This window comes from Mauremys mutica, chromosome 2 (assembly GCF_020497125.1).
Source record: "Mauremys mutica isolate MM-2020 ecotype Southern chromosome 2, ASM2049712v1, whole genome shotgun sequence".
Lineage (NCBI taxonomy): Eukaryota > Metazoa > Chordata > Testudines > Geoemydidae > Mauremys > Mauremys mutica.
Window position 1 is genome coordinate 295,760,684 of NC_059073.1, and position 19,266 is coordinate 295,779,949.

Consider the following 19,266-nt stretch of genomic DNA (forward strand, 5'->3'; position numbering starts at 1 on the left):
CAGCTACGCCCCGTCCCCTGCGGGGAGAGCCCGTCCGGCAGGGCCCCGCGGGGGTGGGGGCTGGGGGGGTGTAGGGCAGCAGCGGGGGGGTGGGGGCTGGGGGGGTGCGGGGCCCCGCGGGGGTGGGGGCTGGGGGGGTGTAGGGCAGCAGCGGGGGGGGCGGGGCCCCGCGGGGGGGGCAGCAGCGGGGGGCGCGGGGTAACTCTCGTGCCCTCCCCCGCTGCCTTGGTCCCTGCGTGGTGCAGACACGGCCCCCCCCGGAACTTCGCTCCCACTGAACCCGCCTTTACAAGTGAGTCGAGGCTGAGCCCGACCCCCCCCACCGGGCAGCGCTGGGCCCTGAGCCCCACGTGCCCCACGACGTCTCGGTGCCTCGTTCCCAAGGGGGCGGGCCCGTGGCGCTGCCCCCCCCCTCCGCAGGGACCTGCCATAGAGCGCGGCCTCCGCCGCGGAGCAGAGCGGCCCCGAGCCATAGAGCGGGGCTGTGAGGGCTAGAGGGCCCCCCCCCCCCCGGCGGGTTGAGAGGCCCGAGCCCGCCGCTGGCCGCGTGGGATCCGAGCGGGCGGCGGGGAGAGGTTGGTTTGCGGGGCGGAGCTCAGCGCGCTCCGACTCCGACCCTGCGCGAGCGCTGGGGAACCCTGAGGGAGAGCGCTGCCCCGGGGCGTTGCCATGGGGACGGGAGGCGCTCAGGTGAGGGGACGCCTGGGGCGTTGCCATGGGGACGGGAGGCGCTCAGGTGAGGGGACGCCTGGGGCGTTGCCATGGGGACGGGAGGCGCTCAGGTGAGGGGAGGCCCGGGGCGTTGCCATGGGGACGAGGAGGCGCTCAGGTGAGGGGAGGCCCGGGGCGTTGCCATGGGGACGGGAGGCGCTCAGGTGAGGGGAGGCCCGGGGCGTTGCCATGGGGACGGGAGGCGCTCAGGTGAGGGGAGGCCCGGGGCGTTGCCATGGGGACGGGGAGGTGCGTGAGGCGTTGCCATGGGGACGGGAGGCGCTCAGGTGAGGGGAGGCCCGGGGCGTTGCCATGGGGACGGTGCAGGCGGGGCAGGGCTCCAGCTGGTCACTCGGAGGCGCCCTGGCTCTCCCCGCAAGGCGCTATCCTGGAGCCATCCCGGCGCTCCCCCCCGTGCAGCGTCTCCCGGGCCCAGTTCTGTGTCCCCCCAGGGCCCCACCGCCCACGCCGGCCCGGCTCCAGGGGCACCAAGGGCGACAGGTGCAGGGGTTGAGCCCCCGCCTGCTCCGCAGGGAGCCCTGAGATGACCCACTACAGGCACCCTGGGCGAGTGCGGTGAGAGCCAGCCTGCAGCGTCAGTGCCATGTGGCTGCAGAGACCTGGCTCAGTGCAGGCCCTGCAAAGTGGGGATCGTCCACAGCAAATACTAGCTCTGGGGAAAGAGCTGTGTGTCGCTTGGAGCTGAAGTTCGGAAGAATTTTGATTAAATTGGAAGGCAGCGTGTTATGTTCAGGTAAAGTCAGTGTGGTCACTGCAGATGGCAAACAGCAATTCAGGGAATACTCCTGACGCTTCTCATAGACTTTAAGGCCAGAAGGGACCATCATGCTCATCTACTCTGACCTGAACATTGCAGGCCAGAGAACCCCACCCCACCCCACCCCCCAACTCCTGTAATAGACCCCTCACCTCTGGCTGAGTTACGGACATCCTCACATCATGATTTAAAGACTTCAAGTTACAGAGAATCCACCATGTACACTAGTTTAAACCTGCAAGTGACCTGAGTCCCATGCTGCAGAGGAAGGTGAAACCCCCCCAGGGTCTCTGCTAATCTGACCTGGGGGAGAATTCCTTCCTGACCCTAAATACTGTTAGGCCCTGAGCATGTGAGCAAGACCCACCAGCCAGATACCTGGGAGAGAATTCTCTGTAGTAACTCAGCCTTCCCCATCTCGTGTCCCAACCGGCCGTTGGAGATATTCGCTGCTAGCAGTTGCAGATCGGCTCCATGCCATTGTAGGCAGCTCGCCATACCATCCCCTCAGTGCTCCCCTTGGGAGGCTGTTCCGAACTTCACTCCTCTGATGGTTTGAAACCTTTGCCTGATTTCAAGTCTAAACTTATTGCTGGCCAGTTAGTGTCCATTTATTCTTGTGTCCACATTGGCGCCTAACTTAAATAACTCCTTTCCCTCCCTGGTCTTTCTGTATTGTTAGTGAAAACTTCTGTGCCTTTAACTCCACCGTGTTACGGGTTCAAGTAGCATTGTTGTGGGTATGTGTAACTGGCCAAGATGGTGCTCTGCAGCAGGGTGTGAGCATCCTATATAACTCTTCAGTACAGATCAGGGCCTCCCCGGGATACGGGGTGTCTGATTCCAAGCACCCCACGCCTGCTCTGGAGAGTTTGCCACCAGTGGGAGGCAACACGAAGCAGCTTGTAACATCTTTACATAGGGGGGAAATGTTGTTGGATGAGTAGACGGTGTCTTGTTATTGGAGGAAGATGGAGAATCCCCTTCACATAAAACCCATCGCCGTTTGCTGCACTAGGAGAATGCCGGAGTCCTTTCAAAACCCTGCCTGAGTGCCACAAAGCCCACAGCCCCTGGAGCCAGTAAGGCAGCAACCATGCAATTAGGTCCCTTAGTCCTTGCCACCCTGATTGACATTCCCACACCGATGGGGCTGGCTTAAGGCACTCCGGGGCCCTCTTGGGAGCCCCTCATAGACAAGAAGCCCTGGTCCAAGCCCGTCAGCAGGAGTCTGATCAGCCCTGGTGGTGGTGGTGAGGCCCATGGGTCCCTCCCCAGCACGCGTCAGCGACTCCTCCCCCGATGGAGGCTGTCTGCAGGCGCAGGCAGACATTGGGACCACTTACTCGCTTCATGGTTTCAAGCTTTTCTTCACAACAGTGAGGGCTAGGAACACAATTTAAAAAAACAGCCAAACACACAAACCACCAGCCATGATTCTGATGCCAGCGTGACACTCCAGGAACCAGGCATGTACTGCCTATGCCTTAATCCAGCCCTGCCTGCAGAGTGTAGGTGTGCGACACAACCCAGGCCTCCTCCTCCCTTCCAAGCGGTTTGTACCAGGAAGGCACAGAGTGTGGAGATTCTAGGAGTGAGGGAGCCAGCAGCCCTCACACACTCTGTGGGGTGCAGAGGAGGCAGGCAGCTGAGACCCTTCAGGAGCAGGGGAGAGCCAGGCCTGCTGGATCCAAGCTTCCGAAGGGAGCAACTCAAAGCAAGCCTGCCCAACCACAGTCCTTGCTCCCAGTAACCCGTTCCCCTGCTACAGCAGCCAGGCGGAGCAGACTGCAGCGGTTAGCTCCCCATCCTCGGAGCCCATCGTGTGCTGAAGGGGGGCCAGTTCATGGCTGCTTGGCTCTGGCGTAAGGGATCATTGGGAATGTTTGGTTCGTTTACAGGATGCTCAGCGAGGCCGAAAGCTGCCCAGGAACCACAGGCTGCCCCAGCCTGCCATGTCAGGGAGTCTCCTAGCTGCTGCTTGGGGGCTGGGGCGCTTTGCTTTCTGCTGTTCCCACGCTGCACTATAACGCCCAGCTGCAGCCATGCGACAGAGAGGCCACGTCAGTGCACGTGAGAAACGCGCAGCGCGGCGCCACTACTACGAGCTATCCAAGGAGAGAGTGAGAGCAGTCAAGGCTCTGGCAGGTACGGCCGGTCCCTCGCACGGAGCTGGGCATGGGGCAGGGCGCAGGAAAAGCACCTGCCTGCTGCTTCGGAAAGGGTGACACCCCCCAGTGCAGAGGGATCACACGGGGCCTCGTCCTGCTGGGCACCCTTGTCCCTTGTGGGCTTCATTGGGAGTTGGGGTACTTGGCACCCCAGAGGGCCAGCCTGTGCCCAGTTAGTGGCAATGCATCGGAGAACATGGGTGCCTTGTGCGCTGTGTGATTTCTGCTGGGTGTGACGTGCCATGAGCCACCTCTGTCTGTGCATGTGCAGGCACTCCTCCGGCCCCAGTGTGTCGACCCGGGGCTGGCTCTGCTGGAGCCATCACGTGCAGGGTGTGTCCCAGAGCTCTCAGTGCAGGCATGGAAAATGCTGTTACATCCCCAGAGAAAACCTGCATTAAGCTGGAGCTCAGCTTGAGAGCATGTGTCTGTAATGCAGGGTGAAATCCACCCCTGGCACGGCGCCGTTCTCCCCACACCAGGTACTACAAACTCAGGAAACTGTCTTAAGTTTAACCTGAAATCCGAGCATGCTAATGTAGGGGCACCCAGAGAGCCTTAACTCTGCCCCAGAGTGGAGCCGTGCAGTAAGTTCGACTTTGTGCTCTAGACTAGATGAAACTGACCTGGGTGAGACCTAGCGGCCAGAGCACTGGACTGGGACTTGGGAGATGTAGCGTCTGTTCCCAGCTCTGCTTTGGACAAGTCATCTCCCTCTGCCTTCCTTTCCAGTCTGGGAAAGGGGCTAAGGGTACGGCTTTGTACAAGGGTTGGAAAGTGCCAATAAGAACTAGGTAGGATCAGGAATTTTTCTCCTGGGGTCTCTCCGTGCAGGCACACACGTGCGTACAGTTATTCCTGCACAGAGGGTGCCAGGATCCGTGGGACTCGAGTGGCTCAGCCCCAGCAGTTGGGGAGCTGGCGTCCCAGGAGCTCATTCCTGGCTCTGTCCCCATAGCTGCTGCAGACCAGCCAGTCAAAGAGGAGCCGTCGGAGGAGGCGTTCGCGTTCGACATGTGCTGGCTCCCTCTGCCTGGGGAGGTGAAGGTGGAGCAGGACCATGAGTGCACAAAGTGTGGGGAGAGCTTCCACCAGCAGGCCGAGCTGCTGGCCCACAAGCAGACCCATGAGCAGAAAGTGCTGCTGATTTGCACGGAGTGCGGCCAGAGCTTCTCCTGCCCCAACAGCTTCATGCTGCACCAGCGCGTGCACAGCGGGGAGACGCTGCAGAAGCCCTACGTCTGCCCACAGTGTGGCCGCACCTTCAGCTACAAGACCAGCCTGGGGGTGCACCTGCGTGCCCACACGGGCGAGCGCCCCTTCATGTGCCCCTCCTGCAGGAAGAGCTTCAAGAACAAGACCTACCTGGTGGTGCACCAACGCGTGCACACCCGCGTGCGGCCCTACACGTGTGCCTTGGAGTTTCCCTTGGTCACTAGCTCAGGAGATAACACCAGGGCTTTTCTCTCTGCAACAGATGGTGAGATGAAGGATGACGATGAGGAAGGTACTAGAACCCTGGATCTTCCCAAGACATCCCCAGGACAGACTGGAGGGGACCTCCACCAGCACTCAAGGAAAAAGCAAAGATGCAAGAGTCAGAGCAAATCACAAAAGCAGCAGAGAAATGTCATGCAAGAAAAACTCCTGCCCCTCCCCAGGCCCCAGAAAACACTGCTCCAGAGACAGGATGCAGAGCAGAGACATGGAGACAGCCAGCAGGATCAGACACACCCGGCTGCCCAGCAGGGAGAGCCCACAGGGAGGAAACCATTCACATGCCCTGAATGCGGAAGGAGCTGGGCGACGAAGGGCAGCCTCAAAATACACCAGCGAGTGCACACGGGGGAGGGGCTGTTTCCCTGCAGCCAGTGCGGGAAAAGCTTCACCGCCAAGGCCACCCTCAAAATGCACCAGCAGATCCACACGGGGGAGCGGCCCTTCGTGTGCACCGAGTGCGGCCAGGGCTTCACCGCCAAGGCCACCCTCAAAATGCACCAGCGCCTGCACCGCGGGGAGCAGCCCTTCGTGTGCACCGAGTGCGGCCAGGGCTTCACCGCCAAGGCCACCCTCAAAATGCACCAGCGCCTGCACTGCGGGGAGCGGCCCTTCGTGTGCACCGAGTGCGGCCAGGGCTTCGTTCAGAACGAATTTCTGAAAGTGCACAAGAGGCTGCACACGGGAGAACATCCGTTCCCCTGCCCCGAATGCGGGAAGCGCTTCATCAGCAAGGCTGTTCTGAAGGTGCATGGCAGGGTGCATGGCAGGGAGTGGCCGTTTCTGTGCACTGAGTGTGGGAAATGTTTCACCAGGAAAGACAACCTCAAACTGCACCAGCGGCGCCACACGGGGGAGCGCCCGTTCGCCTGCTCTCAGTGCGGGAAGAGCTTCGCCAAGAAGGGCACGCTCAGCATGCACCAGAAAAGCCATGTGCGTGAGAGGCGCTTTGCATGTGCTGAATGCAAGGAGAGCTTTGTCTCCAGCAGGGACCTCACGATGCACCAGAGGATCCACACCAGGGAGCGCTCATACATGTGCAGCCAGTGTGGGAAATGCTTCACGCAGCCAGGAAACCTCCTGACGCACCAGCGAGTGCACACGGGGGAGCGGCCATTCACCTGCACCCAGTGCGAGGAAAAGCTTCACCACCAACGGCAACCTCAAAATGCACCAGCGGATCCACACGGGGGAGCGGCCCTTCACGTGCACTGAGTGTGGAAGGGGCTTCACTGTCAAGGGGACGCTGCAAAAACACCTCTGGTGGAAGCAGCTCGCGTGTGCCAGCCCGAATCTGGAAGGGCTTTCCCAGCCTGTACTCCAGCAAGCCTCCCACTGACGCAGGGATCAGACCCAGGGTCCCGCCAGCCCGGCTGCTCTGACAGTGAGCAGCACCAGATGCATCGGAGGAAGGTGTAAGAATTGCACACTAGGCAAATGTAGGATAATCTGCCCCCCTACTCCTGGCCAATAGTAGGTCTCCTCCTAATCATTAGAAAGTTGCTTAAACCCTAAAGTACAAGGTTTAATATCCCTTCAAAATATCTGTTAGCATTAATTATAACTCTGGAGATCTTTGTTCAATAAATGTTTTTAACCTTTTCTAAATTCTTGCCCTTAACAGCGTCCTGCAGTGATGAGTTCCACAGTTTAATTGCACCCTGTGTGAAAGTCTTTCCTTTTTATCAGTTTGCCACTTTTTAATTCCTTTGAATGTCCCTTGTTATGTTATGACAAAGGGAGAACAGACGTTCCCCGTTGTTAGCTGTTGGCTGCGTGTGTCCCAGCTCTGTGCAGCTAGCGACCCAGGACACCACCATGGAACTGCCCACACAGAGCACAAGACTCGGTTTGTGGCAAAGGCACCCAGCCAGGTTTATTGTCGATGAAGCATGGTCCTAGCTCCCCGGATCAGTGTCTACAGGTACACTAGCACATGTATGCCCGTAACAGTGGAGCAGCTCAGTGAGCGGCAGGACTTTCCATTCCCCCCTCGGCTGGCGAAAGACACCCCCTCTGTGACCCTTCTTTCATACACTGATACAAACCAGTTACTCACGGCCCCTCCGACGTGGTTAGTGACTGCGCTTTACTTTGTACAGCAAACGTTTCTGCCCATCACCCTGTCCTTCTCTTTAGGAGGGGTCAGTGTGTCCTTGTATCATCTTAAGGGAATGCGTTTACACCACAACCCTGTATCAGGAGCTGCTGGTCCCACCCTTCTGGAAGGTGCTTGCGTGAGTGTCTTGTGCCTAGTACTTAGGAATGTGTGTGTGGTTTTGCAATACCAGCCCTGTTCTTGCCAGGTTCGGTGAACTTGCAAGCAGACGTGTTTTATAGCAGGGCCTGACTTCTGTCACAGCCTGACTTTTGCTAACTTCGCACTTTGCTTTCTATCAGCAGGGCCTGACTACTTCAGTTCAGGCCTAAGGCCTTACACCAGGCCTCATGTCTCAGGCTCTCTCTTTCTCCTACATTCCCAACCTGCCTTCTCCATCCCATTCATTATTTTATAGACTTGTCATGCTCCCTCTCCTATTCATCCCTTTTCGAAGGGAACGAGTCCAGTCTTTTCCGTTTCTCTTCAGAAGAGAATTTTCAGACCCTTGATCATTCTCTAGTTCTGGGATGGGGGCCCAGTGCCGGGCGCAGGATCCAGATGAGGCTGCACCATTGATTTATATAAAGGCATTGGAATATTTTTCCATATTTTTCTCCGTTTCTTATGCATCCAAATGTTTTGGTTGACTTGTGGATCGCAGCTGGGCATTAAACTGAGGTCTTCATTGAGCCGTCTACAATGACATCTAGGTCCCTTTTGATTACAGCTAATTTAGAGGCCTGTCAGGTGTACAGAGAGTTCATTTTTTCCCCTCCAATGTGCACTACTTTGCATTTATCGACATTAAACTCCATTTGCCATGGTGTTGCCCACTCACCCAGCTTGTTTATGTCTCTCCAAGTTCTTCAGAGTCTTCTCAAGATGTGACTAACCCAAATAACCTTGTGTCGTCTGCAAATGTTGCTACCTCGCGACTTGCCACGCTTCCCAGACCATTCGTAACTACTCTCCAACACGAGACCTGGTAGAGCACCTTGCGGCCTGGCTGTTACCTTCTGCCGTGATGAAAACTGACTATTTAGTCCTTTTTTTTTTTCTTGTCTCTTACTCAGTTTTTGATCCCTGACAATACTTTGGCCTTTCCCCTCATGATGACTTAGTTTCTCGAATAGCCTTTTATGCAGGACCTGGCTAGAAGCCTTTTGAATGTCTAAATTACATGAATTCATTTCACTTTATCCACTAATTTACTACTGTATTCAAAGAATTCTAGTAGAGTGGTAAGGCATGATTTTCCTGTCATATCATGATCTTCCAGGTGTTCTACTGTCCTCCTCTTCCTTAATTCACCTTTTTAGCCCCTGCTCATTCAGTGGACCGATTCTTTTGCAGGCTTCATCCTATTGATATACTTAAAGAATCTTATTTATTTTTATACCTTTAGCTTTTGGCTCTTCAAAAAATTTTCTGACCCTTCTGGTTTCCCTTTTACATACCACCTGCAATACGGTAACTCCTCATTTAACATCATCCTGCTTAACGTTGTTTCAGTGTTACGTCCCTGCTCAATTAGGGAACATGCTCGTTTAAAGTTGTGCAATGCTCCCTTATAACATCGTTTGGCTGCCTGCTTGTAAGATGCTGTGGAAGAGCAGCGACTTTACAAGGGAGCATTGCACAAGTTCTGCTTCTCCGCCTCCCCCCCACGCAGCGCTTAGGACTTTTGGGAGGTGGGGGAGGAGTGGAGATGCAGGGCTTCTCCGCTCCTCCCCCCCCCCCTCCCAGCACTTCGCGCTTAGGACTTTCTGGGAGGGAGGGTCAGGAACGGGGAAGCACCGTGTTGCACTTAAGACTTTGGGGGAGGGATGTGGCTGCTCCGGAGAGGAGGTGGAGTGGGGGTGGGAAGAGGTGGGCCTGGAGCATTCCTGGCAAAGTCGGCACCTGTTCTTCTCCAAGGAAGCTGCCGGTGCCGGTGCTGCTGCTGCTGCTGCAAAGGTGCTTCCTAGTGTCCTTGCCTGCAGTGGGTTGTGCCTGTGTGGGGTAAGCCAGGGGCACTTCCCAAGCACAGTACAGTACCATACAGTATCTAATGCCTTTTGTCTGCCCCCCCAAAATTTCCTTGGACCCTAACCCCCCGCATTTACATTAAATCTTATGGGAAAATTGGATTCGTTTAACATTATTTCACTTAAAGCTGCATTTTTCAGGAACAGAGCTACAACGTTAAGTGAGGAGTTACTGTAGTTGTGAAGGATTTAGGACTGCTCCGGAGTTGATGAATACTGTATGTGACGTGGCTGTGGTGATATTCACTACACTGAGACCGTTTACAGCTGGCCCAGATTCAATCAAGTCCTGTTGGGAAAACCAGCAGGAAGACCAAAGACTGGAGATAAGATACCTCACAGAAGACACTTCAGTGGTAAAGAGACAGCACCTGACCTGCTAAGTGGGAAGCTCCTGCTTCCTTTGTTTTGCCAACATTAGGAACCCATTGATCAGAAGGACATTAAAAAGTCTCTGCCTGCCAAACAGATGTTTGTGTGTGTCACTGAAGAAGCCTGGCCTTCCATCCCGGTGCGATGAGGCTTTGGGTGAGAGATGTGTAGGCTCCTTATTGCTTTAAAATCCTTTTTCTGTTATGTTGTTCTTTGTTCCTGGATCAAATTGCTGGGGAGAGTTGAGAATCATCTTCCCCTCTTGTGTGATGGCCCAGCCCAAGTGGCCGATATTATACAGTACTTTGGTTCAAGAAGGCGAGTTTGGGTCACCCATCTAATTTCCCATTTACACTCTACAAGAAGTAGTCATTAGTGGTTCAGGGGCTGGGAAAAATCCCTTAAGAGCTCAGCCTGTGCAGTTTAACAAAAAGATTACGCTGTAGGCTTGAACGTAAAGATCTACACAGAGACAAAATCTCACATACTGAAGGGCTCTTTCATCTAGCGCAGAAAGGCAGAACAAGAACCAATGACAGGAATGTAGAGCCAGGCAAATTCAACACAAATTTAACAGTGAGGGTGACTAACCACTGGAACAAACTACCAATGAAAGTGATGGATTCTCCATCTCGATGTCGTCCAGTCCAGACTGGATTCCTTCCAGAGGACAATGTAGCCAAACACCAACGCCTGGGCTCAGCATGGGGGTGAGTGAGTGAAATTCTATGGCGTGTGCTATACAGGTCAGACTAGATGATCTAACGGTCATTTGTTGCCTCCGACTGACCTTTTTATTGCAGTCTCTCTTTCTAAAGTTTAGTGTCACCGTGTCATTTTTAGGTAGCTTAGTGCCATAGGATGTTGAACCTAATTATATTGGGGTCACTGTTATTTAGTTGCTCAGCTACTGTCCCTTGTACAGTCATAGATTGGGGCTTTAGCCGGGCAGCTGGGTTGGGGGATCCATGGATGAGGGGGTGGGGTTTGAGCTGTGGCCCGGGCTTCTGCAGGTGCATCACACACCCCTACCCCACATAGTCCCTAAGATGGCTGGGACGGGGACCTGCTGGTCTCTCTGCTCCCCTCCCCTGCACAGAGCCCAAGCCTGCTGGGCCCAGGGCACTAGGCGTTGAGCTGACCCCGCTCTGGGGCAGGTGCTGGTGCCCTTGGAGGACATTGCAGTCTCATTCTACCCGTCTGAGCAGAAGTAAGTGGCAGAATGACCGCAAGAGACTCACCGAGACAGGCAGGAGAGCAACGCGCGGGTGCCTCTGCAGGGTGAGGACGGTGATGAGTTTGCTACAATAAAGAACTTGATAGTGAGATTCTTGCTGGTCGTTGCCTGTCTCTTTGCGGTTGGACAACGAAACCTGAGCCGTCTGGGGTAAGAGAGATCCCTGACGACGGGATTCGGATATTTGCAGAAGCATGAGTGTGAGCTGTGCTGTTATTGGTGATGTTCCAAAGAGGGGCAGCTCTGTCTGGGATGGTGACTATTACTAATTGCTATTGCTATAGTGTCTAGGAGCCTTGGTCCCGGCCCAGGAGCTCGTTAGCGGCTGGGTCCCTCCCTCCGGTAACTCCCAATCTGGTATTTCCAGCTCTCGTCCCCCCAGCTACGCCCCGTCCCCTGCGGGGAGAGCCCGTCCGGCAGGGCCCTGTGGGGGGGCGCGGGGTAACTCTCGTGCCCTCCCCCGCTGCCTTGGTCCCTGCATGGTGCAGACACGGACCCCCCCAGCTACGCCCCGTCCCCTGCGGGGAGAGCCCGTCCGGCAGGGCCCCGCGGGGGTGGGGGCTGGGGGGGTGTAGGGCAGCAGCGGGGGGGTGGGGGCTGGGGGGGTGCGGGGCCCCGGGGGGGGGGGGGCTGGGGGGGAGTAGGGCAGCATCGGGGGGGCCGCGGCCCCGCGGTGGCGGCAGCAGCGGGGGGCGCGGGGTAACTCTCGTGCCCTCCCCCGCTGCCTTGGTCCCTGCGTGGTGCAGACACGGACCCCCCCAGCTACGCCCCGTCCCCTGCGGGGAGAGCCCGTCCGGCAGGGCCCCGCGGGGGTGGGGGCTGGGGGGGTGTAGGGCAGCAGCGGGGGGGTGGGGGCTGGGGGGGTGCGGGGCCCCGCGGGGGTGGGGGCTGGGGGGGTGTAGGGCAGCAGCGGGGGGGGCGGGGCCCCGCGGGGGGGGCAGCAGCGGGGGGCGCGGGGTAACTCTCGTGCCCTCCCCCGCTGCCTTGGTCCCTGCGTGGTGCAGACACGGCCCCCCCCGGAACTTCGCTCCCACTGAACCCGCCTTTACAAGTGAGTCGAGGCTGAGCCCGACCCCCCCCACCGGGCAGCGCTGGGCCCTGAGCCCCACGTGCCCCACGACGTCTCGGTGCCTCGTTCCCAAGGGGGCGGGCCCGTGGCGCTGCCCCCCCCCTCCGCAGGGACCTGCCATAGAGCGCGGCCTCCGCCGCGGAGCAGAGCGGCCCCGAGCCATAGAGCGGGGCTGTGAGGGCTAGAGGGCCCCCCCCCCCCCGGCGGGTTGAGAGGCCCGAGCCCGCCGCTGGCCGCGTGGGATCCGAGCGGGCGGCGGGGAGAGGTTGGTTTGCGGGGCGGAGCTCAGCGCGCTCCGACTCCGACCCTGCGCGAGCGCTGGGGAACCCTGAGGGAGAGCGCTGCCCCGGGGCGTTGCCATGGGGACGGGAGGCGCTCAGGTGAGGGGACGCCTGGGGCGTTGCCATGGGGACGGGAGGCGCTCAGGTGAGGGGACGCCTGGGGCGTTGCCATGGGGACGGGAGGCGCTCAGGTGAGGGGAGGCCCGGGGCGTTGCCATGGGGACGAGGAGGCGCTCAGGTGAGGGGAGGCCCGGGGCGTTGCCATGGGGACGGGAGGCGCTCAGGTGAGGGGAGGCCCGGGGCGTTGCCATGGGGACGGGAGGCGCTCAGGTGAGGGGAGGCCCGGGGCGTTGCCATGGGGACGGGGAGGTGCGTGAGGCGTTGCCATGGGGACGGGAGGCGCTCAGGTGAGGGGAGGCCCGGGGCGTTGCCATGGGGACGGTGCAGGCGGGGCAGGGCTCCAGCTGGTCACTCGGAGGCGCCCTGGCTCTCCCCGCAAGGCGCTATCCTGGAGCCATCCCGGCGCTCCCCCCCGTGCAGCGTCTCCCGGGCCCAGTTCTGTGTCCCCCCAGGGCCCCACCGCCCACGCCGGCCCGGCTCCAGGGGCACCAAGGGCGACAGGTGCAGGGGTTGAGCCCCCGCCTGCTCCGCAGGGAGCCCTGAGATGACCCACTACAGGCACCCTGGGCGAGTGCGGTGAGAGCCAGCCTGCAGCGTCAGTGCCATGTGGCTGCAGAGACCTGGCTCAGTGCAGGCCCTGCAAAGTGGGGATCGTCCACAGCAAATACTAGCTCTGGGGAAAGAGCTGTGTGTCGCTTGGAGCTGAAGTTCGGAAGAATTTTGATTAAATTGGAAGGCAGCGTGTTATGTTCAGGTAAAGTCAGTGTGGTCACTGCAGATGGCAAACAGCAATTCAGGGAATACTCCTGACGCTTCTCATAGACTTTAAGGCCAGAAGGGACCATCATGCTCATCTACTCTGACCTGAACATTGCAGGCCAGAGAACCCCACCCCACCCCACCCCCCAACTCCTGTAATAGACCCCTCACCTCTGGCTGAGTTACGGACATCCTCACATCATGATTTAAAGACTTCAAGTTACAGAGAATCCACCATGTACACTAGTTTAAACCTGCAAGTGACCTGAGTCCCATGCTGCAGAGGAAGGTGAAACCCCCCCAGGGTCTCTGCTAATCTGACCTGGGGGAGAATTCCTTCCTGACCCTAAATACTGTTAGGCCCTGAGCATGTGAGCAAGACCCACCAGCCAGATACCTGGGAGAGAATTCTCTGTAGTAACTCAGCCTTCCCCATCTCGTGTCCCAACCGGCCGTTGGAGATATTCGCTGCTAGCAGTTGCAGATCGGCTCCATGCCATTGTAGGCAGCTCGCCATACCATCCCCTCAGTGCTCCCCTTGGGAGGCTGTTCCGAACTTCACTCCTCTGATGGTTTGAAACCTTTGCCTGATTTCAAGTCTAAACTTATTGCTGGCCAGTTAGTGTCCATTTATTCTTGTGTCCACATTGGCGCCTAACTTAAATAACTCCTTTCCCTCCCTGGTCTTTCTGTATTGTTAGTGAAAACTTCTGTGCCTTTAACTCCACCGTGTTACGGGTTCAAGTAGCATTGTTGTGGGTATGTGTAACTGGCCAAGATGGTGCTCTGCAGCAGGGTGTGAGCATCCTATATAACTCTTCAGTACAGATCAGGGCCTCCCCGGGATACGGGGTGTCTGATTCCAAGCACCCCACGCCTGCTCTGGAGAGTTTGCCACCAGTGGGAGGCAACACGAAGCAGCTTGTAACATCTTTACATAGGGGGGAAATGTTGTTGGATGAGTAGACGGTGTCTTGTTATTGGAGGAAGATGGAGAATCCCCTTCACATAAAACCCATCGCCGTTTGCTGCACTAGGAGAATGCCGGAGTCCTTTCAAAACCCTGCCTGAGTGCCACAAAGCCCACAGCCCCTGGAGCCAGTAAGGCAGCAACCATGCAATTAGGTCCCTTAGTCCTTGCCACCCTGATTGACATTCCCACACCGATGGGGCTGGCTTAAGGCACTCCGGGGCCCTCTTGGGAGCCCCTCATAGACAAGAAGCCCTGGTCCAAGCCCGTCAGCAGGAGTCTGATCAGCCCTGGTGGTGGTGGTGAGGCCCATGGGTCCCTCCCCAGCACGCGTCAGCGACTCCTCCCCCGATGGAGGCTGTCTGCAGGCGCAGGCAGACATTGGGACCACTTACTCGCTTCATGGTTTCAAGCTTTTCTTCACAACAGTGAGGGCTAGGAACACAATTTAAAAAAACAGCCAAACACACAAACCACCAGCCATGATTCTGATGCCAGCGTGACACTCCAGGAACCAGGCATGTACTGCCTATGCCTTAATCCAGCCCTGCCTGCAGAGTGTAGGTGTGCGACACAACCCAGGCCTCCTCCTCCCTTCCAAGCGGTTTGTACCAGGAAGGCACAGAGTGTGGAGATTCTAGGAGTGAGGGAGCCAGCAGCCCTCACACACTCTGTGGGGTGCAGAGGAGGCAGGCAGCTGAGACCCTTCAGGAGCAGGGGAGAGCCAGGCCTGCTGGATCCAAGCTTCCGAAGGGAGCAACTCAAAGCAAGCCTGCCCAACCACAGTCCTTGCTCCCAGTAACCCGTTCCCCTGCTACAGCAGCCAGGCGGAGCAGACTGCAGCGGTTAGCTCCCCATCCTCGGAGCCCATCGTGTGCTGAAGGGGGGCCAGTTCATGGCTGCTTGGCTCTGGCGTAAGGGATCATTGGGAATGTTTGGTTCGTTTACAGGATGCTCAGCGAGGCCGAAAGCTGCCCAGGAACCACAGGCTGCCCCAGCCTGCCATGTCAGGGAGTCTCCTAGCTGCTGCTTGGGGGCTGGGGCGCTTTGCTTTCTGCTGTTCCCACGCTGCACTATAACGCCCAGCTGCAGCCATGCGACAGAGAGGCCACGTCAGTGCACGTGAGAAACGCGCAGCGCGGCGCCACTACTACGAGCTATCCAAGGAGAGAGTGAGAGCAGTCAAGGCTCTGGCAGGTACGGCCGGTCCCTCGCACGGAGCTGGGCATGGGGCAGGGCGCAGGAAAAGCACCTGCCTGCTGCTTCGGAAAGGGTGACACCCCCCAGTGCAGAGGGATCACACGGGGCCTCGTCCTGCTGGGCACCCTTGTCCCTTGTGGGCTTCATTGGGAGTTGGGGTACTTGGCACCCCAGAGGGCCAGCCTGTGCCCAGTTAGTGGCAATGCATCGGAGAACATGGGTGCCTTGTGCGCTGTGTGATTTCTGCTGGGTGTGACGTGCCATGAGCCACCTCTGTCTGTGCATGTGCAGGCACTCCTCCGGCCCCAGTGTGTCGACCCGGGGCTGGCTCTGCTGGAGCCATCACGTGCAGGGTGTGTCCCAGAGCTCTCAGTGCAGGCATGGAAAATGCTGTTACATCCCCAGAGAAAACCTGCATTAAGCTGGAGCTCAGCTTGAGAGCATGTGTCTGTAATGCAGGGTGAAATCCACCCCTGGCACGGCGCCGTTCTCCCCACACCAGGTACTACAAACTCAGGAAACTGTCTTAAGTTTAACCTGAAATCCGAGCATGCTAATGTAGGGGCACCCAGAGAGCCTTAACTCTGCCCCAGAGTGGAGCCGTGCAGTAAGTTCGACTTTGTGCTCTAGACTAGATGAAACTGACCTGGGTGAGACCTAGCGGCCAGAGCACTGGACTGGGACTTGGGAGATGTAGCGTCTGTTCCCAGCTCTGCTTTGGACAAGTCATCTCCCTCTGCCTTCCTTTCCAGTCTGGGAAAGGGGCTAAGGGTACGGCTTTGTACAAGGGTTGGAAAGTGCCAATAAGAACTAGGTAGGATCAGGAATTTTTCTCCTGGGGTCTCTCCGTGCAGGCACACACGTGCGTACAGTTATTCCTGCACAGAGGGTGCCAGGATCCGTGGGACTCGAGTGGCTCAGCCCCAGCAGTTGGGGAGCTGGCGTCCCAGGAGCTCATTCCTGGCTCTGTCCCCATAGCTGCTGCAGACCAGCCAGTCAAAGAGGAGCCGTCGGAGGAGGCGTTCGCGTTCGACATGTGCTGGCTCCCTCTGCCTGGGGAGGTGAAGGTGGAGCAGGACCATGAGTGCACAAAGTGTGGGGAGAGCTTCCACCAGCAGGCCGAGCTGCTGGCCCACAAGCAGACCCATGAGCAGAAAGTGCTGCTGATTTGCACGGAGTGCGGCCAGAGCTTCTCCTGCCCCAACAGCTTCATGCTGCACCAGCGCGTGCACAGCGGGGAGACGCTGCAGAAGCCCTACGTCTGCCCACAGTGTGGCCGCACCTTCAGCTACAAGACCAGCCTGGGGGTGCACCTGCGTGCCCACACGGGCGAGCGCCCCTTCATGTGCCCCTCCTGCAGGAAGAGCTTCAAGAACAAGACCTACCTGGTGGTGCACCAACGCGTGCACACCCGCGTGCGGCCCTACACGTGTGCCGAGTGCAGCAAGAGTTTCCTGCAGAAGCGAGACCTGACGGTGCACCAGCGCGTGCACAGCAAGGAGAGCCCCTTCCTCTGCTCTGAGTGCGGCCGGCGCTTCCGCTACAAGTCGAGCCTGGCCATCCACCAGCGCACGCACACGGGCGAGCGCCCCTTCCCCTGCTCCGACTGCGGCCGGCATTTCAAGTACAAGACCAACCTACTGATCCACCAGCGCATGCACACGGGCGAGCGCCCCTACCCCTGCCCACAGTGCAGCAAGAGCTTCACCTGCAGCACCAACCTCATCATGCACCAGATCACCCACGACAGGCAGCAGGAGGAGCCACGGGGGCCGCCGGCAGCCAGGCGGCGGGAGAGGGAGAGAGCCCACACGGCTGACCAGCCCTTCGTGTGTGCCGAGTGCGGCAAAGGATTCAAGAAGCATGGCTTCCTTATCATCCACCAGCGGACCCATTGCCCAGTGCCTGCCGGAGCTAGCGCAGAGCAGGCAGCTGGGCCAGGGAAAGCCACGTGCTGCCCTCCACACCCAGCCCTCGCTCTCGCCAGGGAGTGGCTTGGAGCACAGGGCACGGAGGGAGCGTCTGACCACGGGACGTGCTAGCCACAGGGCTGGGCTGGGCTGGGCTTGCCTGCTGTGTGCTCCACTGCAGGCTGGTGTGACTGGACTCAGCCCCTCCCCGAGCCTTGGGCATTGTGCCCCACACTAACTTCAGTGTGCTCTGAAATAAACCGTTCCCCACACCCTGGCCTGCCTGGCTTTGTGTGTTAGCCTCTGGCCGCCAGAGGACATGACACAGGCCAGGGCCCGGCCTGGCGCACGCCCCACACCAACTCCTGCTGACAGCTGACCCTGCGTAAGGACTCAGTAGGGTTGCCAGGCTGGGTCGAAAAGGGACCCTGCTGACTGGGCTGTTAAACATCCGGCTGGCGGTGGAGTGGGGCTAAGGCAGGCTCCCTGCCTGCCCTGGCTCTGCGTGGCTCCCGGAAGCGGCCAGCACGTTCCTGTGGCCCCTAGGCACAAGGGTAGCCAGGGAGGCTCTGCGCACTGCTCCCACCACGAACGCTGGCTCCGCAGCTCCCATTGGCCAGCTGCTTCCGGGAGCTGCACAGAGCCAGGGCAGGCAGGGAACCGACCTTAGCCCCACTGCACAGCTGACTGGGAACCTGTAACAATGCTGGTTCTGGCGGGGCCCAACTGAGGTGCCAGTTCAGGACCAATTGCTTAAACAGGGCAGTTACAGCCCTAGGCTGGGGTTTCTCCACCTCTAAGGCACCAAACCAGCCAGACAGAGAGGACTTGGGTCTCACCCCACTGGCTAACCACAAGTCACACAAGCAATTCCCTTAGACACTCCAGTCTCCCAGTATCACCACCAGTACACTCGTCCTGGGGATGAATGGTTATGAAAACGAACACCCCAGTAAAAGAAAAAAGGTTCTCCCGATCCCAAAGGACCAAGCCCCAGAGCCATATACAAGTCAGATCTTACCCACAAATCACGCTGTTGCCAATCCTCTAAAATCTAAAGGTTTATTCATAAAGGGGAAAAGATATAGCTGAGAGCTAGAATTGGTTAAATGGAATCAATTACATACAGTGATGGCAAAGTTCTTAGTTCAGGCTTGTAGCGGTGATGGGAGTAAACTGCAGGTTCAAATCAAGTCTCTGGAACATCCCCCGCTGGGATGGGTCATTCAGTCCCTTGTGTAGAGCTTCAGTTTGTAGCAAAGTCCCTCCAGAGGTAAGATGCAGGATTGAAGACAAGATGGAGATGAGGCATCAGCCTTATATAGACTTTTCCAGGTGTAAGAACCTCTTTGTCCTTACTGTGGAAAATTACAGCAAAATGGAGTCTGGAGTCACATGGGCCAGTCCCTGTACTTTGCTGAGTCACAAGGCGTATCTGCCTTCTTTCCATGGGTCAATTGTGTAGCTGATGGTCCTTAATGGGCCATCAAGCAGGCTAGGCAGAGCTGACACCAACTTGTCTGGGGTGTCACCCAGAAGCAGAGCACAAGTTTGAAATACAGACAGGACAGAGCCAATACTCATAACTTCAGCTACAAAATGATACACACACCCAGACAGCATAATCCTAACCAGCAACCCAGAGCCTGGTCTTAGACACCTCATTTGACCCCCTTTACACAAGATTTGGTGCCACTACAGGACTTTGTTGCAGCCATGTTCTATGTGCTCCCAGTTCAAATCAATAACTTGACAGAGCCGCCTGAGGTAAGCGCCACATAGCTGGAGCCTGCACTCTGAACCCCCTTCCGCCCCCTAACTCCCTCCCAGAGTCCACACCCCCTCCCCCAGCCCTGAGCCCCCTCCTGCATCCAAACTCCCTCCTGGAGCCCGCACCCCCTCCCACACCTCAACCCCCTGCCCTGAGCCTGCTCCCACACTCGGAACCCCTCGGCTCCAGCCCAGAGCCCCCTCCTACACCCCAAACCTCTCATCCCCAGCCCCACCACAGAGCCGCACCCCCAGCCGGAGCCCTCACCCCAACCCCCAGCCCAGTGAGGGTG

The 19,266-nt window shown here is 58.1% G+C and overlaps 1 pseudogene; it reads left to right on the plus strand.

The window, feature by feature from the left end:
* The first annotated feature begins 951 nt into the window (after positions 1-951).
* On the plus strand, positions 952-17,547 carry LOC123363315 (annotated as a pseudogene).
* The last annotated feature ends 1,719 nt before the right edge of the window (positions 17,548-19,266 follow it).